This window comes from Talpa occidentalis, unplaced genomic scaffold (assembly GCF_014898055.3).
Source record: "Talpa occidentalis isolate TD23 unplaced genomic scaffold, MPIMG_talOcc4v2.1 talOcc4.9, whole genome shotgun sequence".
Taxonomy (NCBI): domain Eukaryota; kingdom Metazoa; phylum Chordata; class Mammalia; order Eulipotyphla; family Talpidae; genus Talpa; species Talpa occidentalis.
The window spans coordinates 44,175,239-44,201,310 of record NW_023605305.1 but is presented as its reverse complement, the minus strand read 5'-3'; the positions used below and the strand labels follow the sequence as shown (position 1 = coordinate 44,201,310).

The 26,072-nt window shown below is 35.0% G+C and overlaps 1 long non-coding RNA gene across 2 annotated transcripts; it reads left to right on the top strand.

The window, feature by feature from the left end:
• Window positions 1-4,559: 4,559 nt before the first annotated feature.
• LOC119236223 (uncharacterized) lies at window positions 4,560-25,187 on the top strand. 2 transcript variants are annotated; one of them, XR_005123007.2, is made up of 4 exons: window positions 4,560-4,816; window positions 11,579-11,739; window positions 14,670-14,757; window positions 24,961-25,187. It is a non-coding gene; the product is annotated as an uncharacterized LOC119236223 (long non-coding RNA). The 2 variants fall into 2 exon arrangements; XR_005123006.2 differs by lacking the exon at window positions 14,670-14,757.
• The last annotated feature ends 885 nt before the right edge of the window (window positions 25,188-26,072 follow it).

The window sequence follows — 26,072 nt, the reverse complement described above, 5'->3', positions numbered from 1 at the left end:
TTATTACACAAAGAAAATAGGGACTGTTGGGCCTCCCCGGTGGCACAGCGGTTGAGCGCTGGGTTGAGAAACTGCCCGCAGCCTCTGCAGAGCTGGGTCGATCCCCTGCTGCTCCCCGGCCACTGGAGGAGGGTCCCACATGGCGCGCAGACCTCTCCTGCCACCGGCTGCTCCCCTCAGCAGTGTACTTCGGTCCTTCTGCCTGCTCTGCTCCCCGCTCTGGCTCTGGTGAATTCTCTCACCCTCCCGCGCTTCTGACTGTACCCAGTGCTTGTATAAATTAATAAATTAAAAAAAAAAAGAAAGAAACAAACAAAAAAAGAAAATAGGGACTGTTTATTATAAATCTTATAAGAATAAAATGCATGTTGTAGCAGATCTCTTATTTGAGGAATTTTATTGTATTATCACAAAACTGCAAGACAAATGAAAGTTAAAATATAGCTTTAGTGTTTACCTGTATTGTAATTCTGTGATTAAAACCAAAAAAAAACAAACCCCAAAACCTCTTAATTATCTTTCATAAACTACCATCAGACTTTAATCTGGGTGACTTCTATTGCATGCTTTCAGTCTCCCACTGGGTTTGATGGAATATTGGTGCTGCTTCTCACGGAGAACTGTATGACTGTTGTGTGTCCCTTGAGCCAACCTTTGACTTGTTAGTCTCCATAAAGTTCTACAAAGCATCAGCTACTCTTGAACAAAAAGCATTGTACATCCAGTGTCCCTGGAGAATGACTATAAAAACAAACCTCTCCTGGAGATCAGCATGCCATTGAAATACAATTTGCACCTGGTGGCAAAAGTTGCAAAAAGTCAATACTTGATGAGGGAGAACTTTTAAAATCCTTGAAACAGCAGAGTGGCTCAAGGCTATTTTTTGTATTTGCAATAAAAGTGTAATCCTGTGTAATATGCAGGTAGTTACCAACTAGAGAAAACCAGCTGTGATACTATTGAACAATATCCCTCTCCCCCACCAAATGAGCTGTTAGGAGAACAAAAAGAACTGGTAAAGGGCTAATAAGAACTTAAAAAAATATATATATATTCAGAAAAGGTTACACATTGGTTATTCTGGAAGCTGTAACAACTGCAGAAATTGTGGATTCTATATGCACCTTTAAGATACTTAATTCTAGATCTGGGGGATGGTCAAAGTGGGAGAGCTATTGTGTGCTGAAATAGACTTTGGTGGGGAAACACAAACCTGTACAAAACTTATTTGTTTAAAAAAAAATTGGAGACAAGCATGTTGTTAGAAATACTGCATTTAGTGTTTTTATAAACCTTATGTTACCACCATCTGTAACATTCTACTTTTCTGGATTCTAGCTGGTTTAATTTGGAGTTGATGTTAGTACACTGCACGGATTTTTACACATAATATTCCCTTCTCTGTAGTTATGCTGGCTTTCTGGCTAATATTTCCTTAGCCTATGCATATGATAGAAAAGACATAGAGCCCCTTAAAATGTCCAGTGCGGCTAGACACTGGGTATATTTAATGAGTGCCTGAAAGATTGAGAAATGATTAAATACCTAAAAGAATAAAAAGGGAAAAAAAAACTGTAGGGTATTAAGCTCAATGTTAATTTTCCTTTACTTTAGTGAAGGGATAGTGTTTCAAATAATAGTTTTGAAAATGATCTATCAATAGTTCCTCTGGTGTGTAAAATTTCTGTTTCCAAATGAAACATTGAGGTAATGCACACACCCTTTAGTTCTATCATTGAGAATATACAACAGAATCCTTTTAAGCATTTAAATTGGAAATTCTTTTGTCTTAGTCAATTGATCATTTTTTTTCCCTTTAAATTTGGCTGTTTTTATTGAAATAGGAAATACAAATCTTACAAAGTTCTAGGTAAAGAATTCAGTAATTTGAATGCGGTTTCCATGACAAAGTTAGAACATTTGGAAAGTAGTGTTGGTTTGGGTGGGAGACAGTCAGTTCAATGAGGGCATACTGAATTTGAGATTTGGGTAGTATTGTCAAGTTTAAATATCTTTAAGATTTTTGAAGTACGAATCCATACTAGAAACCATAAAAGGCAATCAGGGTTACTATTTATTAGTATAGACATGAAAGTCAGGAAAAAGAACTCTATGTTAGATAAGAATTTAGTAAAACAAACAGAAAAGTGATAGTAAATTTACATGATTAAAGGATATAAAGAGGACTGATGAAAGAAATATTAAGCAGGGAAAACCTGGTGGTATCTCAGAAAACCCATCAAGTTTTGTTGATAGGATGGCCAATGTCAGAATTGAAAGGTAAAATTTAGTGAAATGAGAAGAAAGAAATTAGAATTTAGATTCCTAGCTATTTATAATCTTTAAGAACCTTTCAGTAAATTGGTAGATATTTTCCGTCTTTCAAACACTGACTAGAACTATTTCTACTACTAAGTGGAAGCCATAGATTTGTTAAGAACAGATGGTTGTAGTAGAGATGTGAACATGAATGTCACTTTTTATGATTTTACCTTGTCTCGTTAAAAGAGGTGTACTTTTTGACATTTATTGGTAAAGCATTGGTAATATGAGATGTCTTAATTTACTGGGTGTTTACTTCAACAGACAAGCATAACTACCTGGTTGGAAACTAAGCTGCTACTTTTTAGACATCTTTTATTTAAAAAAAAATGAATTGAGTGATAAAATTGATATCACTAGTACATACACATGATTTTATGTGTTGAATTTTCCCAATCTCTCAAGGATTAATTTAATCTAAGATTTTACTCAAAAAAGCAGTGAATATGTTGGAGATATATTAAAAAATTTTTGAGGAAGGCATGGCTTCAAGTAATATGTCTAAATTTCTTAAAATGAGGACAAGTGATGACATTTTATAGATGATTCATATTTTCTTCTAAATTTTTCCACTTTCCATCAGCTTCTTTTCATGCTGTATTGGCTTTTATATCCTTGTTCATTATTTTTAACTCATGAAAAAGTACCTGGAGCTATCATTTATTTTACTATAATTTCAGAAAGTAATAAGATAACTTTAGTTGTGGTTTCTTAAGATTGAAACATATAGTATAAGTGATTTTTGTCCCACAATTCTCTTGCATTCATATTTTCCAAAGTAGACAAATGTTATACTTATTTAAATGAGTGCTGTAAAATATAGATTAGTATGTATGTTTCATTCTAATATTTTAATTTCTAAAGTCTATGAGATTGTTCTTCCAGTATAATGTTATGCAAAAGCCTCAATAATTTTCAAAGAACTACTGAGAAATTGTGTTTTCTTGTTAATTGACACATAATTTAATCATTCCACTTAACCATCAGACCCTTGAGAAAGTCTGTCTCTTTCATTTGTACAAGTTCAAGGAATATTCAGTGCCTAGTTAATATACAATAGCTACTCAATATTTGTTAAGCAAATCAATAGAATACTAGTTGCTTATATGTTATAGTTATATGTATAGCTAGAAAATCGATCCTGATATCTCAAAAGATGATATAGCTAGGTAGCTATGATAGATAGAGGAATAGATGCTAGATAGATAGATAGATAGATAGATAGATAGATAGATAGATAGATGATAGATGACTTCAGTAATACGGTAAGATCTTAATAATTTTTAAAAGATTTAAACAATATATTTCATAAGAATCACACAGACCATGTCCCCTATTTACCTCCCTAACCAAATTCACTACACCCATCCTACAATACAATTTCTAGTTTAATTCCCAATTATTTTTCTATTTATTAAGATGATATTTCATTTAATTTGCTTAATTCACCATATCTGGAGCAATTTATAAATATCAACTATAATCTTTACTGAACTCTGAAGGTAAGCCTGTGAGTAGAGTGACATCAACAAAGGAATAGCTAAGGAATCAGACATTTGGGCTCTGATCTCTGATCTACAAGGAAGAACGCTCACCTCAGTTCTCAGTCTCCCCATCTGGATGCCTAAGGAAAGTGTACCTGTTCTTCTGAACACTTCTCTGGTATCACATTTTAAGAAATATTAATTAAACAGTAAACTCTCAGTAGAAACTTTGTCCACAGAGCTTAACAAAAGATGAAATAGATGACATCCTATATTTTATGGACTGGTATTTTACTTTATTTTTCTTTAGTGGAAAAGTTTTGGACACAGTCTCTTCTGAAATGTTCTTGATAATTTAGCCAGCATGTATTTGATAAATGACTTATGTTTCTAACACTAATTATGGCTAGAGGCAACATTATGGATGATTGTTTCAGATCTGAAAACAAATCAAATAATATGTAATTTCCAAATAGGTTTATCTTTTCAAAATGAATGAATTGCTTTTTAAAGTTCTATCCTTTGCTTGTTTTGGAATGTGTAGATTTATATTTGGTCTTATCTTTCTAAATAGAGGTCTCATAATACAAGTTACCATCATGTTCAGAGAGAATTATAAATCTCATCTAGCTGTCTAGCACTTTCAACTTTCTTAATATGCTTTCACACTTATTAACTCATTCCATTTTCTCAAAAAGACATGAGAAGTAAATAGAGCATGTATTAAGTTTGCTGTTTATAAAATGGTGAAAAGGAGGTATGGCACTTAAGAATAATTGCTCTGTACGTGCAGGGAGTGAAACCTTTCTTGACCTGAAGACCTTCAGTCCTGGGTCCTCCACCTTAACTCCAACCAAAACCAGTTTGGCTTTTAGAATCCAGTTACTTATGGAACTGGTGTGGGTGGAGTTTCTCCAAGAGAACAACATAATTAAGTGTTGAAGAACATTAGACTCTTAGACATTTCTGGAAGTAAAAGAAATCCAACAGTCGTTGAGGAGACGTCAAAGGTCAGTGTGCTGGGGCTTAATATTTGAAGTCTCTCATTTGTGTACATCAACATGAAAGACCTGGACATATCCTTCATGAAAATCTGAATACTGGATTTTTGCATATGACAGATCTCCCTGTCTTCAATTAATGGTCTCACTATAAGAAAAGGTCTCTTTCTCTTTTGTTAAGGTTGTATTATTTTTTTACTGAAGCTATGTTGATGCAAATACTGTATGTGATTTAGGGGTATGGATTCATGCCTCTTCATATGTGTGTTACCACATGACTCCTATCACAAAATATAATGGGAGCACCTATAATCCTCCACCACAGTCTATTAGGCCCCCTACTGCCTTTGCTCCCCACCCCCTCTTATTCTGGTAGCCTTAATTCTGCAATAAAAGAAGCTTTCTCTGTTTTGTATAACTGTGAAAACACTTTTCTCATAGAAATTTTTAGAAGAGAATAGCAAACACCATCCTGAGTACTCTCTGCTTTTCTGTACAAAAATAATACCACCAGTTTAACCAAAGTTGACAGAAGCACAGTGGGTCTTGGCTGTGCAAAATTTTAGAGTTGACTGTTGAATCAGTTCCTAGAGGTTGCTTATGTAAAGCTCATGGCAACTGCAGCTCATGAACTTTACACTTCATTGTGCAAAAGCCTATTTGGAAATGTTAAGCCTTTGGCAAGATAGAGGATCACTAAATCATCCTTGCATGGTTTAGAAATTCTTGTTCATGAACAGAACCCATAACAACACTGAGTACCATATTTTCAACATTGAGACTGTGTCCTGGTAAAGGAAATAGCCTTGGCCTTATCCTGCAGGGATCTGCATTTAAGATTCTATCAAATAAAATGGAATGCCAGAGTTTTGATGATTTTACTGATAAAATATTTAAAATGGGAAAAAACAATTAGCATTATCAAAATTGAGCAAAGAGATTTTGATCTGGGTGTATTTTTTTCTATTGTTCGTATGGCACTTAAAATAGACCTATAACTATTTGTAATTGTATGTGATGCGTATGTACTTATCAGTGGCACATACCTATTTCCCACACATGAACATCTAGATGGGTAAAAAGAACAGTGGACTTTCAAATCAAACATACTGGCATTTTGATCATGGCTTTATGTCATCATTTATTCAGATCAAAGTTACTGAGCATTTACTATAAGTATGGCACTTTTCCAGCTACCAAAATTACAGTGCAATGAGCACAGAGGCACTACTGAATGGAAGAGATCTCGATTAAGCAAAATAATCCCACAAATATTTTCATAATTGAAATGTGAGAGACAATTTGAAGTAGAAGTGTAGACCACTGCAAATGAGACTTCAAGGACACAGAAACTAAGGAGTCAAAGTGAAGTTTGCTGGAAAAAATCCAGAACTTTCAAAAATACTGTATGTGATTTAGGGGTATGGATTCATGCCTCTTTATATGTGTGTTACCACATGACTCCTAATGTAAGTAACTGAAAGTTACATTTGATTTCAGATAAAATCAAATAATTTCTAGTAAATAATTCTAGTCCAAGAAGATCAAATATTGCATGAAAGACATATGCATTAAAACTACATATTATATATTAAAATTTGGGAGGCTATATATCCCCTAAATTTGTCAACACTAGCATGTAGTCTTTTATAAGGAGAGTAAGAAAAGATCTGTATGAGGGAGGAAGATGTTAAACAACCCTGAAGGATGAATAGCCATTGACACAGAAAGAAGAAAAGTGGAAGTTTATTCCAAAAATATGAAAAATCAGATTGAAAAAATACTGGAAGTGCAGAAGCACCTATGCCTTTTATAGGCAAAGAGAAGGGATGTATTCTGGGGGAACCTGTGGAAAGTAAGATGCAGAGCCAGTGTAGCCAGATAACTCAGGGCATCTAAGGCCGAGCCTGCCTTGCCTTGTTCTCGTATCCTCCGTGCTCATATACATATACCGAACTAATAGAAATGACCTCGAGAAGAAGATGTATGCATAACAGTGGGTGTGGAGCTGACACTGAATAAATATTTGTTGACTATATCTCATAATATTCATTCTAGCTGTAACTCATCTTATTACCCCTGGAGACTTTTATTGTTTTGTTTTGTTTTATGTGAGATATTTTCCACTGACTTTCATTTTTCCCCTGCTTAAAGACTGACTTTTAAAGATATCTGCTCTTGCTTTTTGTACTCCCGTTGCTTGGTGTATTAGTATATTAAATCTGAAGTTAGGAGCAATTTTGCCAGTGGGTATCTACATAGCTTAGAAATGATTATTTCTGGGGTTTCCACTTTCTTTCAAGAAAATATCTCATTCACTATTACCTACCCTAAATATGTGTCTACACTTTTTCTATTATATGGAGAATTGTAAATGCAGTCTTTTTCTGAGTTTCTTTTGTAAGCCACTTTGAAATCTTTGGCTTTCAGCTAAAATGGCATCAGATTAGGGGGAAAAAAGTCTCTTTTTCTAATATGCTGGCCTCCTCCCCTCAACGGCTCTCCACCCCAGAGACAACTTCTGTCTGGTGCTCCAACATGCTGATTTTGAGTGAGCACGTCGGCCTGGGAGTGGCAGCACCAGGCCAGAACTCTCAGTGATGAATGTCAGCACAGCGGACGCAGTCTTTCTGCCAGACAGGAGGCTAACAGGCAAGCGGCGGGGAGTTCACAGGCTTGGAGGGTCTTGTTAGACAGATTTCAAAATTCTCGTGAACATCTCTCTGCCACTCCACACAACAGCTGCAGCTTCAACAGTGGGAGTCTTCACACTGATTTTTCAAAAAGCTCCCCCTCCAGAATTTAATGTCACATTATACTGCTAAATGCCCTGCATCACAGTATATTGTTATCCATCATGCTCCACGCTCACCATTTGTGGCAAAGTTACTAAATTGGCCAGAGAATTTTCTACTTATTAGAATGAGCTCTCTCTCATTCTCACCTTTTCTGAGAATTTGTCAACTTTCCTCTTACAAAACTTTCCTGTCTGACTCACAGTCTTTGATTTCTACCAATTTAATTATTAGTCATTTTATTTCACACTAGGAAGTGATTTCATGGGGGAAAAAGATTCTAAGAATTTATACAAGACATGATTGATCTACCTACAACATTATTTCATTTGCTGGATAAGGTTGAAACTTGCCTTCATTCAGCAATTATGTTTTAAGGATGTACTATGTATCTGTTCCCAGGCAGGAGCTAAAAGAATGAAAAAGAAAATCCTGGCCCTTTTGTAACTGGGTGCTGACGCCAAAGACTGTTACAGGTGGCGCCCCTTGGAGGGAGGTGCAGGTGAGGATGAATAGCTCCAGGGGAAGTGCGAACAAAGTATTGGTTGGGGTGGAGACTCTGATAAGAAATAAAAGGGACAGCAGAGTAGCTCAGGGATTCAGCGTTTGGGGATTCACTGGGATTGCAGTGTCTTTGGAGCTTTGGCAATTCTGGGTCAGACATTTCTGCCCTCACCATGCCAATCTTCCAGAAAGCTGGTTGCAGGCCTCTGAAGGACGTGGAAAGGCTTCCAGCAGCCAACTTCAGAGAGGAAAAGTTCAGAGACTTTGCAGGTAGCCAAGTGACTGGAATTGTACCCAACTTTGCTGCTGTTACAGCCTGGAAGGGAAGGTGCAGACCCGAGCCGGTCGCCTCACTGAGCCACATAAGTCTGGTCATTTGTTAGTCCTTTGGGTGCTGCAGCTGCCATGTTGAGTGTCGATTGTCTGGTGCTGTGCTGGGGTATCTTGGTAGCTCTGGTGAGCATCTCCTGTTGTGTATTCTGCTATTTTTCATGAGTTGGATCCCAGCCTATTGTCTGGCTGACTCGTGTTCTGTCCCCCAGTGGTAGGAAGACGCCATCATGGGAGCCTTGTGTATAGGACTTTAAAACAGGACACTGTTTGAGGTGAGGTAAAGGGCCTTTCGTGGTCTCAGTTCCCCTTTGTTTTCCCTTGTTTGTTAAATAAATCCCATTATTGTTTCTTAGCCTGAGTAGTCTTGCAATTGTGTGCATAGGTGAAGAACTCAGACAGTGACCAGCAAACTTTGGGCACTGTCATCAAAGGGCTTCAAATCTCCTGTCCTGAATTATATATATATATATATATATATATATATATATATATATATATATATATATATATATATATGTGTGTGTGTGTGTGTGTATATATATGTTTGGGATTTCAGTGTCTTTGGAGCTTTGCCAATTCTGGGGTCAGACATTTCTGCCCTCATCATGCCAATCTTCCAGAAAGAAAGCTGTTGCAGGCCTCTGAAGGACATGGAAAGGCCTTCTCTCTCTCTCTCTCTCTCTTGCAATCTATATATCTTGCAATCTACTAGAGTGACAAGCCCAAAATTTAGTAACTTTATACCAGTCTATAGTAAATATTGATAAAATAGATAATATAATTTCAGGTTAGGGTTATTGCCACAAATTAAAATAAAAGCAGGATAAGGAAGCTCTAATGGGGCAATAGAGAGGTTAGCTATTTCTGATAGAGTAGCCAGGGAAATCCTATGATATTTGAATTGAGATCTGATGTCATATTTGTGCAGGGGCACAGATGAATTTGAGATGCTTGGAAGACTAACATGAAAAAAAAAAGGTGTATATAGTAATATGTGCACAATTAATACTAAATAAGCATTCTTTGCTCTTTCTCGTAATGTTTGTGCTGTCTATATAAGGGTGAGTGATATTCTAGGTGTAAAGAAAGCAAATATAAGGAATTGTGCAAGTTGGGTTCTCTCAGAAACAGATGAAGAAATTAATGTGCATCAATTCTTGTAGAAAAGAAGGAAGGGACAAGTTTGGGCAAAGGGAGAAGGTGAGAACACTGAAGTCTCAATGGGAACCTCAGTTGACCTTACAGGACCTCTAAAGAATCATCATTACTTTAGAGTTTTTGTATATTAGAGGTAGAGGTATAGAGTTCTTTTTATCTCAGCAAGTGGATCGGTTATTTCATGTGGCAGGCAGAGATGGGGCCCTATTAGGTAAGCAAGCTCTCTCCAGGCAATTTCTAGGCATGACCAGCAACTGGGTCCTGGGAGATCATTCTCCACCAATCCCTCACTCTTCTGAAGGAACGAAGGACTGCATCCTACAAGTCTTTCAGGATCTGAGCAGTCAACTCAGATTCTTTCCTAAGGAAGTAGCAACTAAGTATAATTTTGGGAAGGCCTAGATTCCATTAGATGAGATATTCCAGTTTCAATATATCAATTGATCCTATATAATCAGTTTTTTCATTTCCTTGTCATAAGAATATGAAGATCTGGATCTACCATGTTTGAATCATTGTGTAAGTGATTTAAATTCAAATAAGCAAATACATTTTGAAAATGCTTGCAAGGATTTGTCTTTAAAGGGCTTCAAATCTCCTGGAAGAAGCAGCTATCAAACCAATGTACTATAATCTATAATTTAAGATCAAATGAACTAAGGGGGTAAACAACAGGTATTTTAAAATATAAAGCAAAAGATTTATTTTAGAATGGAAGGTAGTTCAATCCCAGGAACTGTTGAGACAGAATATACAATAAAGTAGAATTTTGATGCACTGGAATGGGGGAAACTTTATATTTGATTAAAACAAAGGAGCAGATCTGTGGGACAGAATGTGGTGGTAAATAGGCTGGATGGCTATGGAAGAAAGTTGTGGAGGGGTATACTGAGAAGTAAGACGGAAAAGAGAATTCATACTTAGTATGTTGCTAGACTTTAATGTCCACCAAAAATTCACACTTGACTCCTTAGAAGGTCTTAAAATGTGGTCCATGGGGGACCTGGATTAGGACGTTGTGGATCCTTGTTCAAGTTTCAGACTCTCTTGCTTTGTCCCATACTTTCTGAATCAGAATTTCTGGGAATGGTGCCCTAAATCTGTAGTTTTCCCAAATTCCCCATGATAGAGGATCTCAGCTTTATATTGGGAAGCCACAAGAAATTCAGTTCTCTGCCTCTGTAGTAACACTATAGGATTCATAAGGGAGTTTTCTCTCACCTAAACTGTTAAATTAAAACTCCCCAAGAACTAGGGCCTCAAAATATTTCATTTGAAATAATAAATTAGTAATTTAATATACTAGTACTCCACTTGCTCATTTCTGTGAATACAGTATCACCAAAGAAACTTTTTCTCTTGCCAAAGAATACTCACTTTTCTAATATGCTCAGAGATTGTTGTTAGTCTTGTAGTTCTCTCATTCTTAGTGGGATGCTTTCCTTTCTTCTGATCATAAGAATCGTTTTACGATAGAATAGAAAGTATATTGAATGTCCTTGGATGGAGCCTTTGTCTTCTGAGTTATACTTATAGCAGGAAGTTTATTTTTTTGTTTATGATCTGTAAATTTCTTTCCAAATCTCTAGTAGGTTTCAGATCCCTTAGCAGCCAGTCTAATCTTTCATTTTCCAGTTATAAGTCAGTCCAATAATTTTAATTTTTTTCCTGAGGAACTGTTTCCCCATGCATCAATCACAAACACTTGTTTTCCCCGTGCTTCATTTTAGGAATTTCTTGCTAATATTTTCTTTTATCTCACTCTTCTTTTCCTTAGGAACTTGTGTCAGGGCCATTCACTTTAATGATGAAATGATGTATTCTATAAAGCTTGTCAGATTCCTCACCTTTCTCATTTATCAGTAGCAGAAATGCCACAGCAGTAATGCCAATAGCATAAATAACTGCTTCTCTTTCCTCACTTTTCCTTCCTAAAATCATATCCATTTTTTTCACCTATTCTCATATTTTGTTTCCCCAGATTCACCTGTGATAGAAGAAATTATTGTTCCTCTTTGATAAAACAGTACAAAATGGATAATAATAAAATTAAGGAATTTTCCTGAAAGTCATGCAGTAAGGAATGTGATGAAAGGGGAGAAATCAAGGGGAAGTCATACCTTCTTTGGCTATGAAGGCAAGGTAAGTACAAAAATTAATGAGTAATATTTCCAGTTTTCTACTGATTTCTAAAGAAGGTCTTCCCTTTACCAGATCCTAGATGCTAAAACATATTTTTTAAATAAAAATTTTCAATTGAGAGGAGAAAGATCAGAAGTAAAGTTTAACAGATCAAGAATGTGCAATTAAAATGTGACAGAATTTGCTTGATTTATTTTCATATTTTTAAGGAAAACTTAAAATAGAGAAGTAATTGGATCCTCTATCCCTGTGAGGGATATAGATAGCAGAAAACAAATTTTAGAAATACTGTTGCATGTGGTGGTTTCCTTTTGTTTTGTATCAAAATACAATTGAAACACTGAAGACTTGTGGTATTAGGTGTGTGTGACTGTGATTATGCTCTGACTCAGGTAGCTTGGATCTCTGATTCATAATTAAAGTGAAGACTATAAGGCAATCAAAGCAAAGGGGCCCTCCTGGTTTGGAAAATGTTCCTAGAAGAGGGAGATAATCGACTCATGGCTGGGACATGGGGAATAAGTCTTCCCAGGGACAGCTCAGGCTAAAGTGCCATCTGGACAAGCAGTTGTGCTAGAGGCAGTGAGGATGGGGGCAAGAGACCATGGCTGGGGGGTGGGGTGCAGCCATCAACAGTGCTAGCAGTAGCTGCACAGACTGTCTCCTGACATATGAGACTTTCCTGGGAATGGAGAATTAAGAAGTACTATAACAGCCTGGGGGAAGGTGGGCAGGTCAGAATTCTTGTTATTGCATTGTTGGAGACTTAGCCAGAGACTACTGGTTCTGTTCCATGGAATGTATTATGCTGCAGTCCTCCACTGTTGGTTCTCAGGCATTCTAGAGTAGTCTATACCACTGAACAAAGCAAACTTCCCTGATTTTCTGGCATTCCACTTTCTATGTCTCTATTCCCCTTGGTAGTCGAATTTCTAAGAAGCATTCTCTGTGGATGTTCACTTTCCATCCTTGATTCCTCTTTCCCCCTCACCTTTTATAACCCAACATACCAGCAAGTGCTGGTGGTACTGTGATCAGGCTCATTGGGAGATACAATCACTACTGCTCCCACCAGAGTTCTCTCTGACATGGACTATTTCAGGGCCTGAAATTGCTCTTCTGGTGAACAATGTAAATACCCTTCCGGTGTGATTACAAGGAGGAAAAGTGTAACTACTGGAAAACATGGATGGCAGCTCCCTTCAGAGTTGTGCTTGTCATTATAAAATCATAAAACTGTAATTTGCATTTTACATGCCAATTTACAAACCTGGTAAATGTGAATCTGTCCTTAAAAAGTTTAACCTTTTCTAGTATACTGAAGAAAGGAAAGATTTCTAAGGCTGAAAGACTAAGGGGGAAGTCTAGGACTGGGTGATTACAGGCAACTTCACCAGGGTCTCACTAGACTTCTGACCTCAGACAATAGTATATCTTGACTCCTTTTGGTAAATTCTATAGTAACAACTGTAACTTCATCTCTTATTTTACCAATGTGACCAGGTAACTTTACATGCGAGGTGCTCAAATCACTTGATTGCTTCTCTGTGTTTACTTCAAAGAACTGCAGTCATTTCTTTCTTTTCAAAGATAATTGGTTGAATTTCAATAAATAATATTACTAGGCTGGACTTTGTGGAATATTTAACAGTTTGAAGAGTGCCCATTCAAATGGTGATAATTGAAGCAGTTGCAGTGAAAATTACATCTTTATATAATTTAATATTCTGAAGGAAAGAATGATATGTAATGGCTATTTTTTTCATTAATCTCAAAATTTTCAAATGAATAAGGATGGGGTACATCAACCATTACTCTATTATCACTATGCTATTTACTTTACCAACTATTTTTTTCCCTTTCTTTTTTCTTTACAGAATTTGTCTTAATCTAGGTGCTTCTATAGCATTTAAAAATTCTTAAAATCACTCTGATTTTATTTTGTCATTATATTTTGAAAATATATCAGTGTTCAATCTAATAAGAAAATACTGCTTTTCATAAAACATATCTGCATTTATAGTTATTAATTTAAAATGGTTTTCCTATAGTTTTCTATAGCAGAATGAAAATTAAAAAACTTGTTGACTTGGCCATATTAATTTTAACTATTTCACTTATTCTTGATTTACAGTATACCTATGCATATATGTGTAACTAAATGCTTCTTATCTATATTGTTTTATTAGAGTACTGATTTATTCAGGAGTTTGATAAAACTCTTATTAAGCCACATAATGACTCATTGAAGTAATTGGATATATGTATTCATATGTATCTGACATAATATGATGTAAAATGATTTTCACATAGAGCCATGGCATTAAAGAGATCTAGCTTAAGGATGACTTTTGAGCATGAGAAATCAGTAACTTATGAATTTCTCAACTTTGAGATGCTTTTAAGAAATTAATTAGTTCAATAATGCCAACCATTTAAATTGGCTTTAAGGTTCATATTGTCTTGCCTACTTGCTTACAAAAACCTATGTAGAAATACTATTCTTTTGTTATCACCTTCTATGTTGTTGAAGTAATACTATAGTAATAACTTAGATTTATGTAATATGTTATCTCTAAGGAATTAGAACTATTACATATTATCTTATTATTTCTTTTAACATTTCTGTGAAGTACAGAATGAAATGGGTGACAGGCCTTTATTGTCTTCTTTATTTTATATCTGAAGAAGTTAGATAAGTGACATAGTTTTCCTTAAATTAGAAAATCAAACTGATTGAAAGACAAGGAAATAGAATGTTCGACTTCAAATTCTTGAATCTTCAACAAGTAGATAAACGACAGTTATATTAAAGTCACTGAATTTTTTTGCAAGTGTGCAAATATATTTCATGTCATGTATGTTTGTGTACATATGGGATATGTATACATGTATACATATATACAATATTCCCTTCCACTCTATTCCAGAAATCATAAATGCAGTAAAAGCAAAATCAGGAAACTTTTCATCATTGTTATGAAAAAAATCAACATTTTCCCTCTCTCATCTACCTAGGTGTGTATTAATATATATATATATATATATTTCTTATTTAACTTTAAACTCTTGAAAACCCTACAAATCAGTGAAGAGACACTAAATGAAAAAAGTTCATTAACTTTAGAGGGGAAATTATGATGCATTCTATCCGCACAAAGTTTTCAAATAATTTTCACAGATATAAAAATATATTGATTGAACAATAGAAACAAGTAATAATCAACAATTTGGATGTATATTTAGTCTGTACATAAATATAACAGTGAGGTTTCATAAATGTATTATTTTCCTCAAATCTGTGCTATTTTCATCACAAATATTTCAACTTTGGGGGAGGTCTTTATTCATTTCAAAATATTATAGCACAGAAAAACATTTTTAGGTAAACTAAAGACTGTGCATGAGAAGAATTTTAAACACAGAAATTGTTCACACGCAATAGCAAAAACAATCATAAAACACCCTAAGCAACACAATTTGAGTTTATCCAAAGATGGTATATTATTCAAATTTATTTCTTTTTTAATAGAAACTATCGTTTCAGGTAAATTGATGAATGTGTCTCTGCCTGAACTGAAAATGTCAAACCATCACTTCTTATTGTTTATTTCATGTTTTGTGTGTGTATGTTTGAAAAGTCAAAATAATCCCCAAAATGAGTGGTATGAAAAATAGAATAAAAAGTAACTTTTTGAGAGTCATATTGAAAAGCTATCATTTGATGGTCATTAAATGAGGTAAGTCAGTATTTCTCATGTCCAGTAGACCATATCATTCTAATGAATGCAGACATCAAACTTTTCTTGATTGAGGTAGTGCTATCGGAGGAGGAAAAGTAGCATTCCATGTTGTGAAGTCTGACTTTATTGCTCAGAAGAGGCAAAAAGGGACTAAATACAAGCTTCCCTAAGTACAAGGGTAGGTGAGTTAGCCTGAATGGTCCTAGTTAGAAAGATTACCATTTAACATTTTGAACTTGAGTGTTTATTTATGCTGTAAGTTATTGAAAGTCATCATTTAGGCTAGTGATAACCGGCTTTCCAGAGTTGGAAAGTGATAATCTCAATAATAGATGTTTTCTGTAAATGTATGAAACAGAATGTGGCCTGGAACAAAAATCCAATCATTTTTCAATGTAAGCAGTGACTCTTTATGAGAAAGGTGTTTTCAGTTTTCTTTTGTAGGAAAGGTCAGGCAGTGAGTGATGTGAGGGATTTAATAGAAGTTATTCAATAATAATATGAAGAGTTTGTATTGCTGACTCAAAGAAGCTGTCATCCAAATAACTATTTAGAGCAGACAAAGAAGAGTGCAGGGTTTAAACACACCCTATTTCAGTTATTATACTTTTCTAGATGAAATTGCTCAAGAATATTAGTCATTTACTCAACTGCTCAGGAACTTTTGATTAGAGCAATTATCAGGTTAAGTAAACTACTTCTGGAAAGCTCTGCATGGCCACAGCTATTCACATTAATATGGAGGACTGCTAGATATTTTATTTCTGGCTTCTCTCATTTGGATAATCATGTTTTGTTTACTAAAAGTATTACATTTTCGTTTCATTTAAATAGAAATCAATAGTTTTTTCCCATGTTGTCACATAATCTGATTCATTTGCTATGCCAAATTTTATCTTCCAAATATGTTATTGAAATCCCCCTTTATTGAATATTGCTCTTGTGCTAACCATAAAATATTACTTACATATGGACTATTTCTTTGTTCTGAAAAAGAAAAGTTCGAACTATATACCTCTTTCTAAAGTGACTCTCAACTAACACTATTTAATTATTTAAAATTATTATGTTAGAGGTTTTACATTTATATTACATCTAATGAATTTAGCATTAAAATAAATATTAATATTTATTATAGAAATAATGTTCAATGTAGAGAGGGTAATACAATGTTGAGTAGGAACTATGTATGGCAACTCAGCGTTAGCTTAACTAGCTTCTAGCCTGCCTATAGCTCTTAACTAAGTAGATATTGGACATGTCCCTTAACCATCCCATGCTTCACATTGTTTTTCATCTGTAAAATGGAAATGAAATAGTGCCTATATTACAGAATTGTGTCCTACTTAAATGAGCTTATCAGCACAAATATATCCACAGAGTTTTCCAGCATATAGTAAGAACTCAATACATTTTAACTATTGCTACTGCAGCTTGGAAAAAAATAAAATCTTTCCATAAGTCAACTATTTTAAAATTTTTCTTATGTAAAATTAATTTTAAACATTGAGCTCCATTTTACTTGAAAATTAGAAAGTTTATCTTCATTCAGTCATGGGGATTTCTCTAGTTTCGAGTTGCATAAAGGTAACAAGATTTCAGAACTTTTGCTAATACCAGCAATCAAATAGGGAAGTTTGTCTGGTTGTCTGTCATCTGTACATATTAGTTACAAATAAAGTATTCACTGTCCCACTCTGTAGTGTCCCTTCATGTCCATTGCTCTGCTGTGACCTGTTTTAGACAGAGAAATCTTTGGAAAGTCTGGGATATCCAGGCCTACCTCACACCCCGATGAACCTTGGGGTGAATACCTACTTTGAACTAACACATTTTGCACCCACTTCACCTATTGGTCTCTCTCTTCCTTTTTAGTCTTGGAAAGTACTTAAATAGAGAAACAACAAAAGCTGATACCTGTTGAGTAAAAATATGAAAAATTCATGGAGAAAACACAAATTGATTTTATTTAAAATGTTTTTCAACATTATTTTAAAATAAAGTTAAAAAGTCATTAGTTTTATTTATTTATTTTTATTTTTATTTTTTTTTAAGATTTATTTTTATTTATTTATACAAGCACTGGGTACAGTAAGAAGTGTGGAGGGTGAGAGACTTCACCAGAGCCAGAGTGGGGAGCAGAGCAGGCAGAAGGACCGAAGTACACTGCTGAGGGGAGCAGCGGGCGGCAGGAGAGGTCTGCGCGCCATGTGGGACCCTCCTCCAGTGGCCGGGGAGCAGCCGGGGATCGAACCGGCGCTGCAGAGGCTGCGGGCAGCTTCGCAACCCAGCGCTCAACCGCTGTGCCACCGGGGAGGCCCAAAAAGTCATTAGTTTTAAAAAACCCTACCATTTGACCATGACCTTACCTACCCTAACACTCCTATTCTCTCTGTAGTTAGAAACCTACTGATATATTTTACATCTGGCATAATAAAAGATGTCAAGAAGACATCCATAAGTGATTGTTAAGTGATTTCCCTATTATTATTCCTTCCTTAACTCCCACTCTATTTCTTGCCTCCCACTCCACCACCTCATGTTGAAGAGGAATTGTTGGAGTGGCTATTTGTGCTAATAAATATGAAATCCAGTACATCCTCATCTCCTTTCTTTCTCCTCCTAGAGTCCCAATGGAGGCAATGTGTAATAGAGTACTCTTTTATCAGATACAAACAGGAGAAAATTGTGCTTTATATAAGAAAAATGTAAAACATATTACATAAATAGATACTTAAAATGCTTTCCAATAAGCTACAACATTTATTTTGAATGTTTAATGATATTTAAATATATTGATAATTGATAACTTAAAATCAGTTTCAAGCATGCAGTTTAATCTTTCTTAATTTGAGAAAAAGTTTTCAGTAGGGTTGTGGTATATTATCTCTTAAAAAGAGTATTACTTAATTTCATTATTGGGGTATGTTATCAAAGTCCCTAGAGAAAGACAACTCAAATCTAAAATTAAAGAGTAAAAATTCCATGTTAGTTTTCTGATATTTGAATAATTTTGCCTCTGTATTATTCATAGAAGAGTTTGCTTTATGTTTACATAAGGTCTTGACATTCCAAATTTCTTACCTTCTATCATATGATCTTTGCAACTCCATTTTAAAGGTATTAAAAGGATCAGTTTTCAGACAAGGAGATCCAGGGTCAGGGAAACTCAATCAGAAGATCTACCGAAGGTTACAGGGATTATAAATGCCGGACCCAAAATCTCAAATCTGCCCTTTTGATTCAGACCCAATACTCTTTTATTTATAACCTGAAAACAGGTTATAAATCTGGGGTGGCAAATTGCATTGGCTTTGCATGCCAAACCTGATAAACTGGAAAGTATGCTTGAGATGAGTCTTGAAGGACACACAGAAGATAGCCAGGTGACGATGAGGCATTTCATGTGGAAACCACCACAGTGTGAAGGTCCAGTCATGATTACATTTGGCATTCGAAGAGCTCCAAGTGTTGCTCTTCATTTGAATTCAAAATGATGCTTTATCTGAAAGTATTTGCTTTGCCTTCTTATACTCGAATGGAAAATCCTCTTCTGAGTCTGCCAGGCCCCTCTGAGCCTCACCATGGCTCACTACAGCTGGGGCTCCACAGTCATGTCAGGCCTCTGGATCGTTTCTTCAGAGTTACTGCCAGGTTAACCTGATGGCAGTTACCCAATGATCTAGAAGTTTGTTCTGGATAATTAGAGAAAGGCTTCATCAAGTCTGGTGACTGACTATGAAATATTTTCTGATTGTACACCAAAAATTATGAGCAGGATAAATAACCTTCCCTGCTAATGAAGTTTAAAATGTTGCTATTTAATTAAAAGATTTTGAAGATTTTCCCATATTTTCAATCAGTAATTTATGATAGTTGTCTCACTGATAAAAAAACACCATAATGATAATAATTGTTATTATTATCCTAGTCAACATTATTTTACCTTTGCTATGTTTCATGAACTGTCTCCAGAACTTTACATGAATTATCTGTATTACTTGTAATCCTTATAATAATATACTTATCTCCATTTTAATAATGAGGTAAATTAAGATTAGAGATATGAAATAACTTGATAAAGTCACAGAACCATTACAGATGGATCAGAGTTACAAACTCATTTTTTTGTTGTTGTTGTCTCTGGACATAAGAACTTTTAATCATATTCTTGTATCATAGCTATTTAATTTTGAAAAATAAAGGGAAAAAGAACCTGCTTGCACAGAGAAGTACCACCGATATTTTCTATAAAGTTACCTCATAATGGCAAAAGATAGAAAGTCTTTACTCAATACATATTATATTCATTAGCACAAATAAATCAAATCAGCCACATTAAATCTTTAGTTCATTTTTCCAGGATTTCTTCTGGCAAAAAATGACCCCATTTCATGTTCTGACCCAAGAGCTGCTTCGACTCCTGCTTCCTTTAGGCTGTAGATGCCAGAAAACCATACAGGAACTTTGGTAAAAACTTTCATCAGAAGAAATCAGCCCCTCCACACCTGACTTGATTTCTGTAACACAGGCTGGACTGCAGAAGACATGTCCTCAAACTCTTTTTGTAGTTTTCTAAGATGGTGTTTTCCTAACACTAGCTTTGGATCTAGTTTCATTTAATTTCCAGAATATTGCCCAAGAGATTATTATCAATAGGGTTAATTTTCTGTAAGCATTTAACTTTGTTCTTTCAATGAAATCTGCTGCTGGACCTCCCTGGTGGGGCAAAGGTTAAGTCTCAGCACTGTGAAGTGAAGTTATCTGCAGCCACTGCAGCATGAGTTCTATCTGGTCAGCCAGGCAGCTGACCCACATGGCACAGCAGACCTCTCCTGTCTGCTCCCCTAAACAGTGTATTTTAGTCAATCCACCTGTTCTGCTCCCCACTCTGCCTCTTGAATCCTCTTACTCACCATACAGCTGGTCTACACCTCAGCTCTTGTATGCATAATAAATAAAATAAATCTTAAAAAAAAAGAAATCTGCTGCTGCATATGGGGTTAGCTGAATCAGAGCGATCTATCTAAGAGTTATCAGGATTCAGAATCATTCACATCTACTTCTGCCAACACGGAGAACAGAATTTTCAATGGATGATTACCAGATGGTTATCTGAGAGATATTGGCTGTGTTTTAATCTTGATGGGTTAGAAGATGCTCCAGAAAGTGGAAACTGCCATAGGTCTACATTCCTTGTCTTGAAATGAACATCTAAATTGCTTGGGAGTATTAGCCCTGATGTAAATGAAGTATATAAAGTGTCACAAAGTATGTTATCAAAATTTTACCCCATTACTTTTCATTATTTCTTTGATTAAACTACTTGGATTATTAAATATTTACCTTTTAGGGAAAATTATGCAGATGATTTTCTACAGAGACTATAATAAGCATCATTGTTTTAATTGAAATAACTGCAAAAAATAAGCCGCTTCACTAGTTTACTCCTCTTTGGAGTAAAATGGAGTATGGAGATAGCTCAGTTCTGAGTACTATCAATTTTAACACTATCATGTAATTTTAAGAAACCATTCTTGAAGCCCAAATTAAGTGCTTCCTGGAAATAGGTTATAACAAGGTAGGTGGATTCCCTATGCAGGGAGCTTTAGCTTCCTTTTGACCTGAGAACTCTTTTGTACCTTAATTAAAGAGTAAAGCATGAATGCTAAGAACACAGTAAAGGGAAAAAGAATCAAATCAATTCAAAATAAGTGAAGAAGGGAAGTGTATAAATCACAATTTACATTGGGAAATTGATTCCTTTGCCCAATTGAAACTGAGCTCTCTGTCAGAGTGGAGGAACATCAAAGCACCTATGAACAATGAGAATAAAATAAAAACAGGGTTTTGAAATGGAAATTGAACTTTTAATGCTTTGCTTATGGTGTATAAGATGTTACTATGGGTTAGAAAGTCTCCCTTTTTGATTTTTCATGACAGAATTAATTAATAGTTTTATTAATCTTCATTGGTTTTCTGTGTATCTATCTATATATTTTTAATTTCTTACCATGTAATCTTCAAAGACCTTTAAGACTTTGGAGAGATAAATGAGTAGTTCTAAGATAATGTTATTTTTTGTTTTGTGATTTGGTTTGGCTATTTTACAGTAAAAAATGTCTAATTCTATGGGGATCTATAGTTCTATAGACTTTTCTCTAGACTGCCTGCTTTTTGCCAGTTTCTGGCCCTATTGTGTAGTCTGTGTGGTCCTGAAGGTTGGGTCTAATCTTGTTCAGGCTTAAGCTTTCTTTGTGATATGCAATTTATAAATAACTTGCATAAACTGGATTCCAATGAAAATTGGATACTTACATCCAATCATCTTTGTTGTTCAATTGCAGCTTAAGTATAAGAGAGTTCAAGGGGTTTTTCTTTCCTATTTGCAGAAACTTTCCAAACTTTAATTTTTTTAATTAAGTGATTATAATGGACTCTCATGATAAAACATGATTTTAGTATTGTATTGTCAAATAGAGTAGTGCACCATTGACTTCAGCACTTGAAAAAAAAATAGTTGCCATGTTCATTTTGGTGAAATGAGATCTTTCATGAGATGTGAGAGCAAAGATAAACAATCGTGTTTTAAAATTCATATTGCAACTTTGAACATACTTGATGTTCATCCACACAGAAAGTAAAAAATTCTAGTCACCAGTTGAGAAGTCTTTCAGTCAAAAAAAAAGTAATATGCATACTATGTTTTGTAATTTGCAAACTATTTTCAAATCAGTGCATCTAGGTGCAAGTGTATAGTATATGGCAGAAGAAATTTTCAAGTAAATTGACATTTGAAAATGTATTATAGATGAAGAATAATGTATTCTTCTGTTAATCCAGGCAGGCATGTGTTATTTTCCTTAGTTTTATTATTTTCATTGTAATGATTTCAATTGGTCAACAGCAATCTTGCGTGATTCTGCATATTGTTCTGTCTATAAAATTTCTATTTTCCTTCAAATTTATTCTTACTATTTGTGTCCAGTGAGACTGACTGAATGTATAATCAAAGAGTTCCCTTACTCACTAGTTTCCTGTTTGGTTAAGCAAATGAAGGGTTTCAGCAAGAGATCAGGGGGAGGGAGCAAAGTGAAGTCCTCTGCTTCCTCTCTGTGACTTTGCTGTTGGGCTATAGGTAGCAATTCCTGACACAAAACCTTCCCCTCACAGAGCTCCTCCATTTCCATTATTGTGATCTCTTCTCTCTGCTTGTGCCCTACATATGATAAGAATATCCAGTGTTACTAGACGCAGCAGTAGCTTTCATGTTTTTAATACAGCCTCACCACATCTTTGTAAATGGTTCCTTTTTACACTGTCCAAAAATTATACGATTTGTATGTGTTGCACATTTCCTCTCATACTGTGCAGAAAGTGTTAGAATAAGTTTGAGTCTCTCTTCATTTCAATCTCTATGGACTGGACAGTTCTTTGACACTGTCAAAAAGTCTCTTTTGAAATTCCTTCTTTCGGCTCCATCAACACACCCAATTTGGCATTGATAAACTCTCCTCGAATTTCTAGTTTAATGAATATTGATTGGACTTGAGCTTTTCTTAATAAATTAAGTCTAGCTCAAATGCACCCTCTTTCATAAACTCCTGCTCACCAATCTCCTTCCCTGTACTCCTAGTGAAATTGATTGTTTCCCTTGGTGTCATCTTAACTCTTTGTTAAAAACAACTCTTTTTTTTTTTAATTCTCAGAGCTGACTAGGAAGTAGTCTTTTTTTTAATTTATTTAAGATTTATTTATTTATGCATAAAAGACCTGGGGTACAGGCCAGAGATGCAGGGGGTGGTGGTGAGAGGATTCATCAGAGAGAAAGCCGGGAGCAGAACAGGCAGATGGACTGAAATACACTGCTGAGGGAAGCAGTGTGAGAGACTGGAGAGGTCTGCTTTCACCCTGTGGGTTTCTCTCTGGCTGGCTGGGGATCGAACTCATGCTGCAGAGGCTGTAGATTGCTTCACAGTGTGGTGCTTAACCCCTTGTACCACCAGGGAGGCCCTAAAAACAACTCTTGACTAGGTATTAGAGCTATATCTTTACACATAGGTTTCTCAAAAGCAAGATGTTCGACATGTACTGAATATGAGACAAAGGATTGTCCTAGATGTTTGGAGATGATGATATGAAATGAAAAGTAAAGGAATAATTTGGAGATTTATAGTTCCTACCATGTTGGTCTAAAAAGAATGCTATTAGTCCCATAACTTGAATTATTTTGTAGTAATTTTCTCCAAACACAAGTGTAATCACATTACTATAATACTTGTTTGGCTGCTATTCCTTACATCCAGCAGAGAAAACTCACAAATAAGCTTTAATAATGACTCTTATTTTAAAAATACATTTTGCATTCCTGAGCATCATATGGAAATACTCAAAGAAAAGGACTCTAGACAACTGAAGTTCAGTTTCATTCCACCAATATTACCATTACTAATGCCTCATTCCATAGGGCTGCCCTGCATTCTCCCCACTTCCTGTTTCTCTCAAATTGAACACATTTCTTTATTTTTTTCTTTAAATCTTTTTCTTTAATATCATTTCTGTGTACGAGAGTTACGGTGTTCCTATCCAGATCCAGCCCAAATGACAAGTATCCCACCATATCTTCCAACTTTAATGAATGGCAATCCATTATTACTAGAGTTTTCCTTTACAAGTGTATTTGCAAGCTTGTACTCTTTCCAATTAGAGTCTAACTTCCTTAGGTGAAGGGATTAAAATTATTCATACTTGTAGAGTGATGATGTCTGTTAGACAAGCTCCTTTACACAAATATTTTAAGCTCAGCAAATATTTCTAAAGTGAAATGACTTACTAGTGCTATAGTTAAACTTAGGGTGATTTTTCCTCAATGGTAGGAGTAAGTCAGCTCTGCAACATAAGGGGTAAATATAAAGTTATGTACATTTGCAAATTTTAAATCTTATTATATTCAAATTAAAAACTGCATTATTATTGTAGTTTCTGCCTCTGACAGAAGATACTGGTTGCCATTTACTATCTTGCCAAGTAGTATTATCACCGAACCTGAAAAAAGACAAATTATACAGGGATATCCTTTTAACTCCTTTTGAATTTTTCTTTGACTTCAAAAATGAGGCTTATAAAAATTATTGGCCTGCTTTAAAAAATAATTTTGTGTTTAATATTTAGCAAAAACTAAAGAAATATACTTGAATAAGATGCAAATATCCACAAGCCATAAAGTAAAGGATTAGCTTTGGCCCAATTATTAAATTTTAAAAGTATTAAAGGGGCTTTTTTTTTTTAAAACATCTAAGGATGTTCTTCTTTTTTTTTTTTTCAAAAATAAATCTCCAAAGCTACCTATGGATTTATTGAAATATTTATGATAAAACGAAATCCAGAAGCTTTTTGTTGGTGGCATCAGAAAGAGGTTGAGTGATAGACATGATCTGATTCTTAGGGTGAATTATTAAAAATATATTCTTCTTTACAGATCAAGAATTGAAAGATCAAGCAGCACAGTTCAAAAGTTGAAAGAGATTAGATAAAAGATGAGTTGTGCAGAAGAACCCAAGGAAGAGATAAAACAACTGGCAAGGTGGTCACTGAAATTCTCTGCACCATATATGTATGAGAGTGCTGACATTTTAAAATATAGACCATTTCTGTATGTTATTAGTGCAAATATTAGATTTATAATCACCCTGTATAAATAAAACAACCAATCAATACTACAACTTTAACTAACAAAATATTTACACATTTGAGCATTTATCATAAGTCACAAATATTATTTCATTTAATCCACTTAAGATTCTGGAGAAGATACTATTATTGATTTTATTTCATAGGAGAGAAAATAGGGAGAGATTTTGAAATTTATCTGGTCACCATCAATATCTGCTAGAGTGTGGCTTCCTCCTGTTGAGTAAAGCTCTTCCTCATTCAGTGAGTTCTGGGTCTGAAAACTGACAAATCTGGAAACCAGGCAGGAGATAGTGATTTTTTATTATGGCAATTTTCTCAACCTAATGGTCATACAAAGTGATTTTTTTTCATTATTTTGATCGTGAATACCCTTGTTGACTGCACATTTTCATTCGCTTTCATATACCATATTCTATAAACCATTTTCACAGCTTCATATGAGTAAGCACTTTTCCCTACCCATTGCCACTCCAGCTTGCTCTTCATTAAGGTTACTATAGTAATCTTTCTCCTTCCTCGTGTCTACTATTATTATTTTGAATCATCTTATCCCTATTATCATCATGAAGTCCATTTTGTAATAACATTTCCTCTAAGTCCAGGTCTAGAGAGGACAACTACCACTGAGATTCTTACCATGTTCTTTAACGATTTTAATAAATAGAATATCCTCTGGGATCCCTTGTGGAATACAGTTAGCTGGCTTTCCAGCTTTTTGTGTATAAATCTCCTATAGTAATCATGTCTCTGAGCCTTTGACCAATTCTTCCATCATTTTAATGCTAATTCCTGCACAACATCCATTCCAGCAGGGTTTTTCACCATTTCCCAGGTTTATCACAAATATATGAATTTCTGTATCAAGAGAAATACATATTTCCATATTGATAAACTCTC